The sequence below is a fragment of the Microcebus murinus genome, unplaced genomic scaffold (assembly GCF_040939455.1).
Source record: "Microcebus murinus isolate Inina unplaced genomic scaffold, M.murinus_Inina_mat1.0 scaf009_hap2_Mmur4.0, whole genome shotgun sequence".
NCBI classification, from domain to species: Eukaryota; Metazoa; Chordata; class Mammalia; order Primates; family Cheirogaleidae; genus Microcebus; species Microcebus murinus.
In genome coordinates, this window is record NW_027438955.1 from 899342 (window position 1) to 913186 (window position 13845).

Consider the following 13845-nt stretch of genomic DNA (forward strand, 5'->3'; position numbering starts at 1 on the left):
ACCCGTTCCAGTAAGCCAGGTAGCCCAAGAATGGACACACGAGCACCACGTGCTCGCGCTCACCAGCAAATGGGTACGAACCGATGGACACCTAAGTGGACACAGAGGAATCACCTTCATCGGGTGGGTGTCGGGCGGGTGGGGGGAGGGGATGGGCATACACCTCCATTAGGAATGGGGTGGGTGCGCACCGACTGGGGGATGGGCGCACTTGAGGCTCTGACCCGAGGGGGGAGGCTGGGAGAGGGCAACGTACCCGACCTTAACATTGGTACCCCCACAATACGCTGGAACAACATCAGAGGTAAATGAATAAGAACACAGGGGGGAGGGGGGCACGGGCAACACATGTCACCTTAATACTTGGACTCCCATCATCTGCTTGAAAAGAGAGAGAAAAGAAAATGCAATCATAGAGATAAGAGACACTTTTTAAACATAATGAATCCGAAGAGAAAAGTAAAAGGAGGCCTGTGGAGCAGGTCTGGGTGTGACTCCGGATCCCCCAACATCAGGTGCCACCACCAAAGATTCCTACGTGTAGCCCATAGAACCCCAAAAGCAACGGGACGAGTTCTGGTCACATACTCCCTCAAAATGACATCCTGGCCTTCTTCTGGAACTCCCTCCCCTCTCAGACTCTCAAGGTTTCCTCCAGCGTGTCGGTTCCCACAGAGCAGACCTTTGGTCTGAGACCTGACAGTCCAGAAGCCACGCATGCTGCCGCGTGACGGCGGTGTCGCGGCTTGGGACAAGAGGAGGCCCCACGGTGCGGGCTGGGGCGCCAGGCACCGCGGCGGGCGCTGAGGGTGGGGGTGACCCCCACCCCGGGCCGCCGACTCGCTCCCAGAAAGGGGACAGAACAAGAGGCAAAACAAAAAAAAAAAAAAGAAGAAGCCTACGGCACCCGGTATTCCCAGGCGGTCTCCCATCCAAGTACTAACCAGGCCCGACCCTGCTTAGCTTCCGAGACCAGACGAGATCGGGCGCGTTCAGGGTGGTGTGGCCCTAGACGGCGGAGGGCGCCCCTGCCCCGCTCAAGAAGCCGAGCCTCTCTGCGCTTCCCCGCCGCCTCCTCCCCCCGCCCCAGGCCCCGCGCCGGCGCTGACCCGCACCGGGCCGGGCCTGTTGAGTTCACCGGCCGGGTCCGGCGGGCTCCGAGGGACGGGGGTGACAGGCGGGGCGGGGCGGGGCGGGGCGGGGCGGGCAGGGAGCGGCGGGCCGGGGTGGGGGGCTGTCTCTCTATACACACACACACACACACACACACACTCACACTCACACTCACTCACTCACACTCACACAAGATGCGCCTCCACGGCTGGACTCGCCAAGGTGGAGACCTTCCAGCCCCCTTCCTCTCCTCGCCTGGCCCACCCCCAGCTCGTGGCCGCCGCCGCCGCCGCCGCCGCCGCCGATTGCGCACGCGCGGGTCGCCCGCCCTTTGACCCCAGGCAGGGTCCGCCATCCCCGACAACCCCTTTCAGCTGCGCCCCCCACCCTGTGGGTGGGCTGCCGCCTATTCCCCCGGGCCCGGGCTGGGGCACAGCGCATGGGGGAGGGGAGCGAGTGTATGGGGCGTCTCTCTCTCTCTCTAGGGATGTGTCCCATGGGTGGGGTGGCGTGGTTTGTGGGGCGCTGAAGAAATCAGTCCCCTCCATCTCCTACCTCTGGAAAACGCCCAAGCCCTTGGAGAACTGCCGGCAACGCGACCGTGGGGGCCGGGACCCTCCTCTGTGTCCTCCTGTGGCCCAGTCCAAGGGGCCTGGGCCTGGCCGGGGCTGCATTGGACCCCGACCACCCTGGCGTGTGGACTCGCTAAAAATCGGCGATTAGATATTGGATTCCAGCTTCATTGAGGTCATTTCACTAATGAGTGCACCGGAAAGAGTTTCCTAATCCATCTGTGAGGGTGGCAACTGAAAGAGAATTTTAAAGCTGACAGAATAGGCGAGGAAAGGCATAGGAGATTTCCACACCCAGTAAGGAAGCCTTTCCCGAAATGGAAGAAAGAAACGAGCAAACAGAAACACCGGTAGCCCGCCAGGATCAGAGTCTGCCCCCGAGAGAAAGTACCCTGACCAGGTTCACCCGTGGGTGGGTGGCGAGCTAGCGGCATTCAGAAGAGCGAGGCCCGCAGTCTGTGCAGAAGACACCTGCACTCGGGTGTGTGTGGCGGCACGATTCACAAGCAGCTCCAGATGTTAAGCCAAGGAGAAGCCAGGGAGTTCCCAACGCCCCAGGTGTCCTCAGCCCACGACTGGCTGCTGGGGGAATGCGCAGCCCGGCTCCTTGTCTCAGAGCCCTTGTCTCAGAGCGGGACAACCAGGAGGTGTGACGTACACCCCGGGGTTCCCAGGAGGATCAGGCTGAAGCTGGGACTTGGCCTGAAAGTGTCCCCTCGCATGGCCACCCCCTTCCCCTTCCTGCTCCTCTACTCCTGGTGCCCCTCCATCCAGGGGCCAGACCTTAAAGAGTCACCCGCAAGAGAATCCTGGTCCCAAAGGAGCCTTCTGGGGGACCCGTGCTGAGAGAGGTTGTGGGCATGGCCCGCTGGGGCTCTGCCCGACCCAGGGCTGAGAGATGCAACCTCCCAGCTCTGGGTCCCTGCAGGGGAAGCGTTGGCAAGCACAGGGCCAGTCCTCCAAAGGCCCAGGTGCAGGGAGCCCAGGCCAAGCAGCCTGTGGAAGAAGCCACCCCGGGAACACGACTGCAGGCCACGGCCCTTCCCACCTCCTCCTCCTCCTCCTCCTGCTCCTCCACCCCCCCCGACCTCCCACCCCCCCACCCCACCCCCCGACATGGCGCAGGGCTCAGAGACACCTCAGACACTTGCTACCCAAAGTGCAAAGGGCATCAGTTGCTCCTCCAAACCCCCCCGCTGCCCAGCAGACCGCGTTGTCCAGCCAGCCCCCGGGCCTCCCTGGGGTGCCCAGCACAAAAGTGCAGACAACCACCGGACCCTCAATCTCAGTTTTCGGATGTTTTTGCCACTCTAAGGACCCGCAGGCCAGCTGGGCCTTCTGGCAGGACAGAGAGCCCCGGAATCCGACGTGGAGAGCTGGGTGTACGTCCCCACGAGGAGGCGGTCCCCACCTCCGCGGCTCTCCCCTTGCGGGGGGGAAAAGCAGCCACGGGGCCTCAGAGAAGACACCAGGCTGGGCGCCCGCCCCACAGTGGGGGCACGTCCCCCGCAGGCCACTTAGCGCCGGCCGCCGGCCGGCGGACGGTTGGGTGGCGCGAGACGCTGCGGCCGCCCTGCTACCGGGTCCCTGGGAGGGCGTCCTGGAACCAGCGTCCACACCAAGCCCTTGGAAGGCCCAGGCGACGGAGGAGCCCCGTCAGGCAGGGGCCGAGGACGGTGACGGCCCGGGCGGGGAGGAGCGTGTCAGGCAGGGGCAGAGGACGGTGACAGGTGACAGGCCGGGCGGGAAGGAGTCAGTCAGGCAGGGGCCGAGGAGGAGACGGGCTGGGTAAGGGTTAGGGTTAGAGTCAGGGCACAAGTCACAATCGCAAAGACCTGGAAGCGACCCGAGTGCCCATCGACCCACGAGTGCGTAAATGAAATGTGGCGCGTGGACACCACGGAGTGCTATTCAGCTAGGAGGAGCAGCGGTGAGAGGGCACCTCTCGTGGTTCTCCTGGCCAGAGCTGGAACCCGTTCCAGTAAGCCAGGTAGCCCAAGAATGGACACACGAGCACCACGTGCTCGCGCTCACCAGCAAATGGGTACGAACCGATGGACACCTAAGTGGACACAGAGGAATCACCTTCATCGGGTGGGTGTCGGGCGGGTGGGGGGAGGGGATGGGCATACACCTCCATTAGGAATGGGGTGGGTGCGCACCGACTGGGGGATGGGCGCACTTGAGGCTCTGACCCGAGGGGGGAGGCTGGGAGAGGGCAACGTACCCGACCTTAACATTGGTACCCCCACAATACGCTGGAACAACATCAGAGGTAAATGAATAAGAACACAGGGGGGAGGGGGGCACGGGCAACACATGTCACCTTAATACTTGGACTCCCATCATCTGCTTGAAAAGAGAGAGAAAAGAAAATGCAATCATAGAGATAAGAGACACTTTTTAAACATAATGAATCCGAAGAGAAAAGTAAAAGGAGGCCTGTGGAGCAGGTCTGGGTGTGACTCCGGATCCCCCAACATCAGGTGCCACCACCAAAGATTCCTACGTGTAGCCCATAGAACCCCAAAAGCAACGGGACGAGTTCTGGTCACATACTCCCTCAAAATGACATCCTGGCCTTCTTCTGGAACTCCCTCCCCTCTCAGACTCTCAAGGTTTCCTCCAGCGTGTCGGTTCCCACAGAGCAGACCTTTGGTCTGAGACCTGACAGTCCAGAAGCCACGCATGCTGCCGCGTGACGGCGGTGTCGCGGCTTGGGACAAGAGGAGGCCCCACGGTGCGGGCTGGGGCGCCAGGCACCGCGGCGGGCGCTGAGGGTGGGGGTGACCCCCACCCCGGGCCGCCGACTCGCTCCCAGAAAGGGGACAGAACAAGAGGCAAAACAAAAAAAAAAAAAAGAAGAAGCCTACGGCACCCGGTATTCCCAGGCGGTCTCCCATCCAAGTACTAACCAGGCCCGACCCTGCTTAGCTTCCGAGACCAGACGAGATCGGGCGCGTTCAGGGTGGTGTGGCCCTAGACGGCGGAGGGCGCCCCTGCCCCGCTCAAGAAGCCGAGCCTCTCTGCGCTTCCCCGCCGCCTCCTCCCCCCGCCCCAGGCCCCGCGCCGGCGCTGACCCGCACCGGGCCGGGCCTGTTGAGTTCACCGGCCGGGTCCGGCGGGCTCCGAGGGACGGGGGTGACAGGCGGGGCGGGGCGGGGCGGGGCGGGCAGGGAGCGGCGGGCCGGGGTGGGGGGCTGTCTCTCTATACACACACACACACACACACACTCACACTCACACTCACTCACTCACACTCACACAAGATGCGCCTCCACGGCTGGACTCGCCAAGGTGGAGACCTTCCAGCCCCCTTCCTCTCCTCGCCTGGCCCACCCCCAGCTCGTGGCCGCCGCCGCCGCCGCCGCCGCCGCCGCCGATTGCGCACGCGCGGGTCGCCCGCCCTTTGACCCCAGGCAGGGTCCGCCATCCCCGACAACCCCTTTCAGCTGCGCCCCCCACCCTGTGGGTGGGCTGCCGCCTATTCCCCCGGGCCCGGGCTGGGGCACAGCGCATGGGGGAGGGGAGCGAGTGTATGGGGCGTCTCTCTCTCTCTCTAGGGATGTGTCCCATGGGTGGGGTGGCGTGGTTTGTGGGGCGCTGAAGAAATCAGTCCCCTCCATCTCCTACCTCTGGAAAACGCCCAAGCCCTTGGAGAACTGCCGGCAACGCGACCGTGGGGGCCGGGACCCTCCTCTGTGTCCTCCTGTGGCCCAGTCCAAGGGGCCTGGGCCTGGCCGGGGCTGCATTGGACCCCGACCACCCTGGCGTGTGGACTCGCTAAAAATCGGCGATTAGATATTGGATTCCAGCTTCATTGAGGTCATTTCACTAATGAGTGCACCGGAAAGAGTTTCCTAATCCATCTGTGAGGGTGGCAACTGAAAGAGAATTTTAAAGCTGACAGAATAGGCGAGGAAAGGCATAGGAGATTTCCACACCCAGTAAGGAAGCCTTTCCGGAAATGGAAGAAAGAAACGAGCAAACAGAAACACCGGTAGCCCGCCAGGATCAGAGTCTGCCCCCGAGAGAAAGTACCCTGACCAGGTTCACCCGTGGGTGGGTGGCGAGCTAGCGGCATTCAGAAGAGCGAGGCCCGCAGTCTGTGCAGAAGACACCTGCACTCGGGTGTGTGTGGCGGCACGATTCACAAGCAGCTCCAGATGTTAAGCCAAGGAGAAGCCAGGGAGTTCCCAACGCCCCAGGTGTCCTCAGCCCACGACTGGCTGCTGGGGGAATGCGCAGCCCGGCTCCTTGTCTCAGAGCCCTTGTCTCAGAGCGGGACAACCAGGAGGTGTGACGTACACCCCGGGGTTCCCAGGAGGATCAGGCTGAAGCTGGGACTTGGCCTGAAAGTGTCCCCTCGCATGGCCACCCCCTTCCCCTTCCTGCTCCTCTACTCCTGGTGCCCCTCCATCCAGGGGCCAGACCTTAAAGAGTCACCCGCAAGAGAATCCTGGTCCCAAAGGAGCCTTCTGGGGGACCCGTGCTGAGAGAGGTTGTGGGCATGGCCCGCTGGGGCTCTGCCCGACCCAGGGCTGAGAGATGCAACCTCCCAGCTCTGGGTCCCTGCAGGGGAAGCGTTGGCAAGCACAGGGCCAGTCCTCCAAAGGCCCAGGTGCAGGGAGCCCAGGCCAAGCAGCCTGTGGAAGAAGCCACCCCGGGAACACGACTGCAGGCCACGGCCCTTCCCACCTCCTCCTCCTCCTCCTCCTGCTCCTCCACCCCCCCCCGACCTCCCACCCCCCCACCCCACCCCCCGACATGGCGCAGGGCTCAGAGACACCTCAGACACTTGCTACCCAAAGTGCAAAGGGCATCAGTTGCTCCTCCAAACCCCCCCGCTGCCCAGCAGACCGCGTTGTCCAGCCAGCCCCCGGGCCTCCCTGGGGTGCCCAGCACAAAAGTGCAGACAACCACCGGACCCTCAATCTCAGTTTTCGGATGTTTTTGCCACTCTAAGGACCCGCAGGCCAGCTGGGCCTTCTGGCAGGACAGAGAGCCCCGGAATCCGACGTGGAGAGCTGGGTGTACGTCCCCACGAGGAGGCGGTCCCCACCTCCGCGGCTCTCCCCTTGCGGGGGGGAAAAGCAGCCACGGGGCCTCAGAGAAGACACCAGGCTGGGCGCCCGCCCCACAGTGGGGGCACGTCCCCCGCAGGCCACTTAGCGCCGGCCGCCGGCCGGCGGACGGTTGGGTGGCGCGAGACGCTGCGGCCGCCCTGCTACCGGGTCCCTGGGAGGGCGTCCTGGAACCAGCGTCCACACCAAGCCCTTGGAAGGCCCAGGCGACGGAGGAGCCCCGTCAGGCAGGGGCCGAGGACGGTGACGGCCCGGGCGGGGAGGAGCGTGTCAGGCAGGGGCAGAGGACGGTGACAGGTGACAGGCCGGGCGGGAAGGAGTCAGTCAGGCAGGGGCCGAGGAGGAGACGGGCTGGGTAAGGGTTAGGGTTAGAGTCAGGGCACAAGTCACAATCGCAAAGACCTGGAAGCGACCCGAGTGCCCATCGACCCACGAGTGCGTAAATGAAATGTGGCGCGTGGACACCACGGAGTGCTATTCAGCTAGGAGGAGCAGCGGTGAGAGGGCACCTCTCGTGGTTCTCCTGGCCAGAGCTGGAACCCGTTCCAGTAAGCCAGGTAGCCCAAGAATGGACACACGAGCACCACGTGCTCGCGCTCACCAGCAAATGGGTACGAACCGATGGACACCTAAGTGGACACAGAGGAATCACCTTCATCGGGTGGGTGTCGGGCGGGTGGGGGGAGGGGATGGGCATACACCTCCATTAGGAATGGGGTGGGTGCGCACCGACTGGGGGATGGGCGCACTTGAGGCTCTGACCCGAGGGGGGAGGCTGGGAGAGGGCAACGTACCCGACCTTAACATTGGTACCCCCACAATACGCTGGAACAACATCAGAGGTAAATGAATAAGAACACAGGGGGGAGGGGGGCACGGGCAACACATGTCACCTTAATACTTGGACTCCCATCATCTGCTTGAAAAGAGAGAGAAAAGAAAATGCAATCATAGAGATAAGAGACACTTTTTAAACATAATGAATCCGAAGAGAAAAGTAAAAGGAGGCCTGTGGAGCAGGTCTGGGTGTGACTCCGGATCCCCCAACATCAGGTGCCACCACCAAAGATTCCTACGTGTAGCCCATAGAACCCCAAAAGCAACGGGACGAGTTCTGGTCACATACTCCCTCAAAATGACATCCTGGCCTTCTTCTGGAACTCCCTCCCCTCTCAGACTCTCAAGGTTTCCTCCAGCGTGTCGGTTCCCACAGAGCAGACCTTTGGTCTGAGACCTGACAGTCCAGAAGCCACGCATGCTGCCGCGTGACGGCGGTGTCGCGGCTTGGGACAAGAGGAGGCCCCACGGTGCGGGCTGGGGCGCCAGGCACCGCGGCGGGCGCTGAGGGTGGGGGTGACCCCCACCCCGGGCCGCCGACTCGCTCCCAGAAAGGGGACAGAACAAGAGGCAAAACAAAAAAAAAAAAAAGAAGAAGCCTACGGCACCCGGTATTCCCAGGCGGTCTCCCATCCAAGTACTAACCAGGCCCGACCCTGCTTAGCTTCCGAGACCAGACGAGATCGGGCGCGTTCAGGGTGGTGTGGCCCTAGACGGCGGAGGGCGCCCCTGCCCCGCTCAAGAAGCCGAGCCTCTCTGCGCTTCCCCGCCGCCTCCTCCCCCCGCCCCAGGCCCCGCGCCGGCGCTGACCCGCACCGGGCCGGGCCTGTTGAGTTCACCGGCCGGGTCCGGCGGGCTCCGAGGGACGGGGGTGACAGGCGGGGCGGGGCGGGGCGGGGCGGGCAGGGAGCGGCGGGCCGGGGTGGGGGGCTGTCTCTCTATACACACACACACACACACACACTCACACTCACACTCACTCACTCACACTCACACAAGATGCGCCTCCACGGCTGGACTCGCCAAGGTGGAGACCTTCCAGCCCCCTTCCTCTCCTCGCCTGGCCCACCCCCAGCTCGTGGCCGCCGCCGCCGCCGCCGCCGCCGCCGCCGATTGCGCACGCGCGGGTCGCCCGCCCTTTGACCCCAGGCAGGGTCCGCCATCCCCGACAACCCCTTTCAGCTGCGCCCCCCACCCTGTGGGTGGGCTGCCGCCTATTCCCCCGGGCCCGGGCTGGGGCACAGCGCATGGGGGAGGGGAGCGAGTGTATGGGGCGTCTCTCTCTCTCTCTAGGGATGTGTCCCATGGGTGGGGTGGCGTGGTTTGTGGGGCGCTGAAGAAATCAGTCCCCTCCATCTCCTACCTCTGGAAAACGCCCAAGCCCTTGGAGAACTGCCGGCAACGCGACCGTGGGGGCCGGGACCCTCCTCTGTGTCCTCCTGTGGCCCAGTCCAAGGGGCCTGGGCCTGGCCGGGGCTGCATTGGACCCCGACCACCCTGGCGTGTGGACTCGCTAAAAATCGGCGATTAGATATTGGATTCCAGCTTCATTGAGGTCATTTCACTAATGAGTGCACCGGAAAGAGTTTCCTAATCCATCTGTGAGGGTGGCAACTGAAAGAGAATTTTAAAGCTGACAGAATAGGCGAGGAAAGGCATAGGAGATTTCCACACCCAGTAAGGAAGCCTTTCCGGAAATGGAAGAAAGAAACGAGCAAACAGAAACACCGGTAGCCCGCCAGGATCAGAGTCTGCCCCCGAGAGAAAGTACCCTGACCAGGTTCACCCGTGGGTGGGTGGCGAGCTAGCGGCATTCAGAAGAGCGAGGCCCGCAGTCTGTGCAGAAGACACCTGCACTCGGGTGTGTGTGGCGGCACGATTCACAAGCAGCTCCAGATGTTAAGCCAAGGAGAAGCCAGGGAGTTCCCAACGCCCCAGGTGTCCTCAGCCCACGACTGGCTGCTGGGGGAATGCGCAGCCCGGCTCCTTGTCTCAGAGCCCTTGTCTCAGAGCGGGACAACCAGGAGGTGTGACGTACACCCCGGGGTTCCCAGGAGGATCAGGCTGAAGCTGGGACTTGGCCTGAAAGTGTCCCCTCGCATGGCCACCCCCTTCCCCTTCCTGCTCCTCTACTCCTGGTGCCCCTCCATCCAGGGGCCAGACCTTAAAGAGTCACCCGCAAGAGAATCCTGGTCCCAAAGGAGCCTTCTGGGGGACCCGTGCTGAGAGAGGTTGTGGGCATGGCCCGCTGGGGCTCTGCCCGACCCAGGGCTGAGAGATGCAACCTCCCAGCTCTGGGTCCCTGCAGGGGAAGCGTTGGCAAGCACAGGGCCAGTCCTCCAAAGGCCCAGGTGCAGGGAGCCCAGGCCAAGCAGCCTGTGGAAGAAGCCACCCCGGGAACACGACTGCAGGCCACGGCCCTTCCCACCTCCTCCTCCTCCTCCTCCTGCTCCTCCACCCCCCCCCGACCTCCCACCCCCCCACCCCACCCCCCGACATGGCGCAGGGCTCAGAGACACCTCAGACACTTGCTACCCAAAGTGCAAAGGGCATCAGTTGCTCCTCCAAACCCCCCCGCTGCCCAGCAGACCGCGTTGTCCAGCCAGCCCCCGGGCCTCCCTGGGGTGCCCAGCACAAAAGTGCAGACAACCACCGGACCCTCAATCTCAGTTTTCGGATGTTTTTGCCACTCTAAGGACCCGCAGGCCAGCTGGGCCTTCTGGCAGGACAGAGAGCCCCGGAATCCGACGTGGAGAGCTGGGTGTACGTCCCCACGAGGAGGCGGTCCCCACCTCCGCGGCTCTCCCCTTGCGGGGGGGAAAAGCAGCCACGGGGCCTCAGAGAAGACACCAGGCTGGGCGCCCGCCCCACAGTGGGGGCACGTCCCCCGCAGGCCACTTAGCGCCGGCCGCCGGCCGGCGGACGGTTGGGTGGCGCGAGACGCTGCGGCCGCCCTGCTACCGGGTCCCTGGGAGGGCGTCCTGGAACCAGCGTCCACACCAAGCCCTTGGAAGGCCCAGGCGACGGAGGAGCCCCGTCAGGCAGGGGCCGAGGACGGTGACGGCCCGGGCGGGGAGGAGCGTGTCAGGCAGGGGCAGAGGACGGTGACAGGTGACAGGCCGGGCGGGAAGGAGTCAGTCAGGCAGGGGCCGAGGAGGAGACGGGCTGGGTAAGGGTTAGGGTTAGAGTCAGGGCACAAGTCACAATCGCAAAGACCTGGAAGCGACCCGAGTGCCCATCGACCCACGAGTGCGTAAATGAAATGTGGCGCGTGGACACCACGGAGTGCTATTCAGCTAGGAGGAGCAGCGGTGAGAGGGCACCTCTCGTGGTTCTCCTGGCCAGAGCTGGAACCCGTTCCAGTAAGCCAGGTAGCCCAAGAATGGACACACGAGCACCACGTGCTCGCGCTCACCAGCAAATGGGTACGAACCGATGGACACCTAAGTGGACACAGAGGAATCACCTTCATCGGGTGGGTGTCGGGCGGGTGGGGGGAGGGGATGGGCATACACCTCCATTAGGAATGGGGTGGGTGCGCACCGACTGGGGGATGGGCGCACTTGAGGCTCTGACCCGAGGGGGGAGGCTGGGAGAGGGCAACGTACCCGACCTTAACATTGGTACCCCCACAATACGCTGGAACAACATCAGAGGTAAATGAATAAGAACACAGGGGGGAGGGGGGCACGGGCAACACATGTCACCTTAATACTTGGACTCCCATCATCTGCTTGAAAAGAGAGAGAAAAGAAAATGCAATCATAGAGATAAGAGACACTTTTTAAACATAATGAATCCGAAGAGAAAAGTAAAAGGAGGCCTGTGGAGCAGGTCTGGGTGTGACTCCGGATCCCCCAACATCAGGTGCCACCACCAAAGATTCCTACGTGTAGCCCATAGAACCCCAAAAGCAACGGGACGAGTTCTGGTCACATACTCCCTCAAAATGACATCCTGGCCTTCTTCTGGAACTCCCTCCCCTCTCAGACTCTCAAGGTTTCCTCCAGCGTGTCGGTTCCCACAGAGCAGACCTTTGGTCTGAGACCTGACAGTCCAGAAGCCACGCATGCTGCCGCGTGACGGCGGTGTCGCGGCTTGGGACAAGAGGAGGCCCCACGGTGCGGGCTGGGGCGCCAGGCACCGCGGCGGGCGCTGAGGGTGGGGGTGACCCCCACCCCGGGCCGCCGACTCGCTCCCAGAAAGGGGACAGAACAAGAGGCAAAACAAAAAAAAAAAAAAGAAGAAGCCTACGGCACCCGGTATTCCCAGGCGGTCTCCCATCCAAGTACTAACCAGGCCCGACCCTGCTTAGCTTCCGAGACCAGACGAGATCGGGCGCGTTCAGGGTGGTGTGGCCCTAGACGGCGGAGGGCGCCCCTGCCCCGCTCAAGAAGCCGAGCCTCTCTGCGCTTCCCCGCCGCCTCCTCCCCCCGCCCCAGGCCCCGCGCCGGCGCTGACCCGCACCGGGCCGGGCCTGTTGAGTTCACCGGCCGGGTCCGGCGGGCTCCGAGGGACGGGGGTGACAGGCGGGGCGGGGCGGGGCGGGGCGGGGCGGGCAGGGAGCGGCGGGCCGGGGTGGGGGGCTGTCTCTCTATACACACACACACACACACACACTCACACTCACACTCACTCACTCACACTCACACAAGATGCGCCTCCACGGCTGGACTCGCCAAGGTGGAGACCTTCCAGCCCCCTTCCTCTCCTCGCCTGGCCCACCCCCAGCTCGTGGCCGCCGCCGCCGCCGCCGCCGCCGCCGATTGCGCACGCGCGGGTCGCCCGCCCTTTGACCCCAGGCAGGGTCCGCCATCCCCGACAACCCCTTTCAGCTGCGCCCCCCACCCTGTGGGTGGGCTGCCGCCTATTCCCCCGGGCCCGGGCTGGGGCACAGCGCATGGGGGAGGGGAGCGAGTGTATGGGGCGTCTCTCTCTCTCTCTAGGGATGTGTCCCATGGGTGGGGTGGCGTGGTTTGTGGGGCGCTGAAGAAATCAGTCCCCTCCATCTCCTACCTCTGGAAAACGCCCAAGCCCTTGGAGAACTGCCGGCAACGCGACCGTGGGGGCCGGGACCCTCCTCTGTGTCCTCCTGTGGCCCAGTCCAAGGGGCCTGGGCCTGGCCGGGGCTGCATTGGACCCCGACCACCCTGGCGTGTGGACTCGCTAAAAATCGGCGATTAGATATTGGATTCCAGCTTCATTGAGGTCATTTCACTAATGAGTGCACCGGAAAGAGTTTCCTAATCCATCTGTGAGGGTGGCAACTGAAAGAGAATTTTAAAGCTGACAGAATAGGCGAGGAAAGGCATAGGAGATTTCCACACCCAGTAAGGAAGCCTTTCCGGAAATGGAAGAAAGAAACGAGCAAACAGAAACACCGGTAGCCCGCCAGGATCAGAGTCTGCCCCCGAGAGAAAGTACCCTGACCAGGTTCACCCGTGGGTGGGTGGCGAGCTAGCGGCATTCAGAAGAGCGAGGCCCGCAGTCTGTGCAGAAGACACCTGCACTCGGGTGTGTGTGGCGGCACGATTCACAAGCAGCTCCAGATGTTAAGCCAAGGAGAAGCCAGGGAGTTCCCAACGCCCCAGGTGTCCTCAGCCCACGACTGGCTGCTGGGGGAATGCGCAGCCCGGCTCCTTGTCTCAGAGCCCTTGTCTCAGAGCGGGACAACCAGGAGGTGTGACGTACACCCCGGGGTTCCCAGGAGGATCAGGCTGAAGCTGGGACTTGGCCTGAAAGTGTCCCCTCGCATGGCCACCCCCTTCCCCTTCCTGCTCCTCTACTCCTGGTGCCCCTCCATCCAGGGGCCAGACCTTAAAGAGTCACCCGCAAGAGAATCCTGGTCCCAAAGGAGCCTTCTGGGGGACCCGTGCTGAGAGAGGTTGTGGGCATGGCCCGCTGGGGCTCTGCCCGACCCAGGGCTGAGAGATGCAACCTCCCAGCTCTGGGTCCCTGCAGGGGAAGCGTTGGCAAGCACAGGGCCAGTCCTCCAAAGGCCCAGGTGCAGGGAGCCCAGGCCAAGCAGCCTGTGGAAGAAGCCACCCCGGGAACACGACTGCAGGCCACGGCCCTTCCCACCTCCTCCTCCTCCTCCTCCTGCTCCTCCACCCCCCCCCGACCTCCCACCCCCCCACCCCACCCCCCGACATGGCGCAGGGCTCAGAGACACCTCAGACACTTGCTACCCAAAGTGCAAAGGGCATCAGTTGCTCCTCCAAACCCCCCCGCTGCCCAGC

General features: G+C 63.5%; 4 non-coding genes across 4 annotated transcripts; all 4 read right to left on the bottom strand.

Annotated features, from left to right (window-relative positions):
- Positions 1-895: 895 nt before the first annotated feature.
- On the bottom strand, positions 896-1014 carry LOC142866994 (5S ribosomal RNA). The gene has a single exon (XR_012916726.1). It is a non-coding gene; the product is annotated as a 5S ribosomal RNA (ribosomal RNA).
- Positions 1015-4551: 3537 nt separating this feature from the next.
- LOC142866995 (5S ribosomal RNA) lies at positions 4552-4670 on the bottom strand. Its single transcript, XR_012916727.1, has one exon. It is a non-coding gene; the product is annotated as a 5S ribosomal RNA (ribosomal RNA).
- A 3532-nt stretch (positions 4671-8202) lies between these two features.
- LOC142866997 (5S ribosomal RNA) lies at positions 8203-8321 on the bottom strand. The gene has a single exon (XR_012916729.1). It is a non-coding gene; the product is annotated as a 5S ribosomal RNA (ribosomal RNA).
- A 3532-nt stretch (positions 8322-11853) lies between these two features.
- Positions 11854-11972, bottom strand: LOC142866998 (5S ribosomal RNA). Its single transcript, XR_012916730.1, has one exon. It is a non-coding gene; the product is annotated as a 5S ribosomal RNA (ribosomal RNA).
- Positions 11973-13845: the final 1873 nt, after the last annotated feature.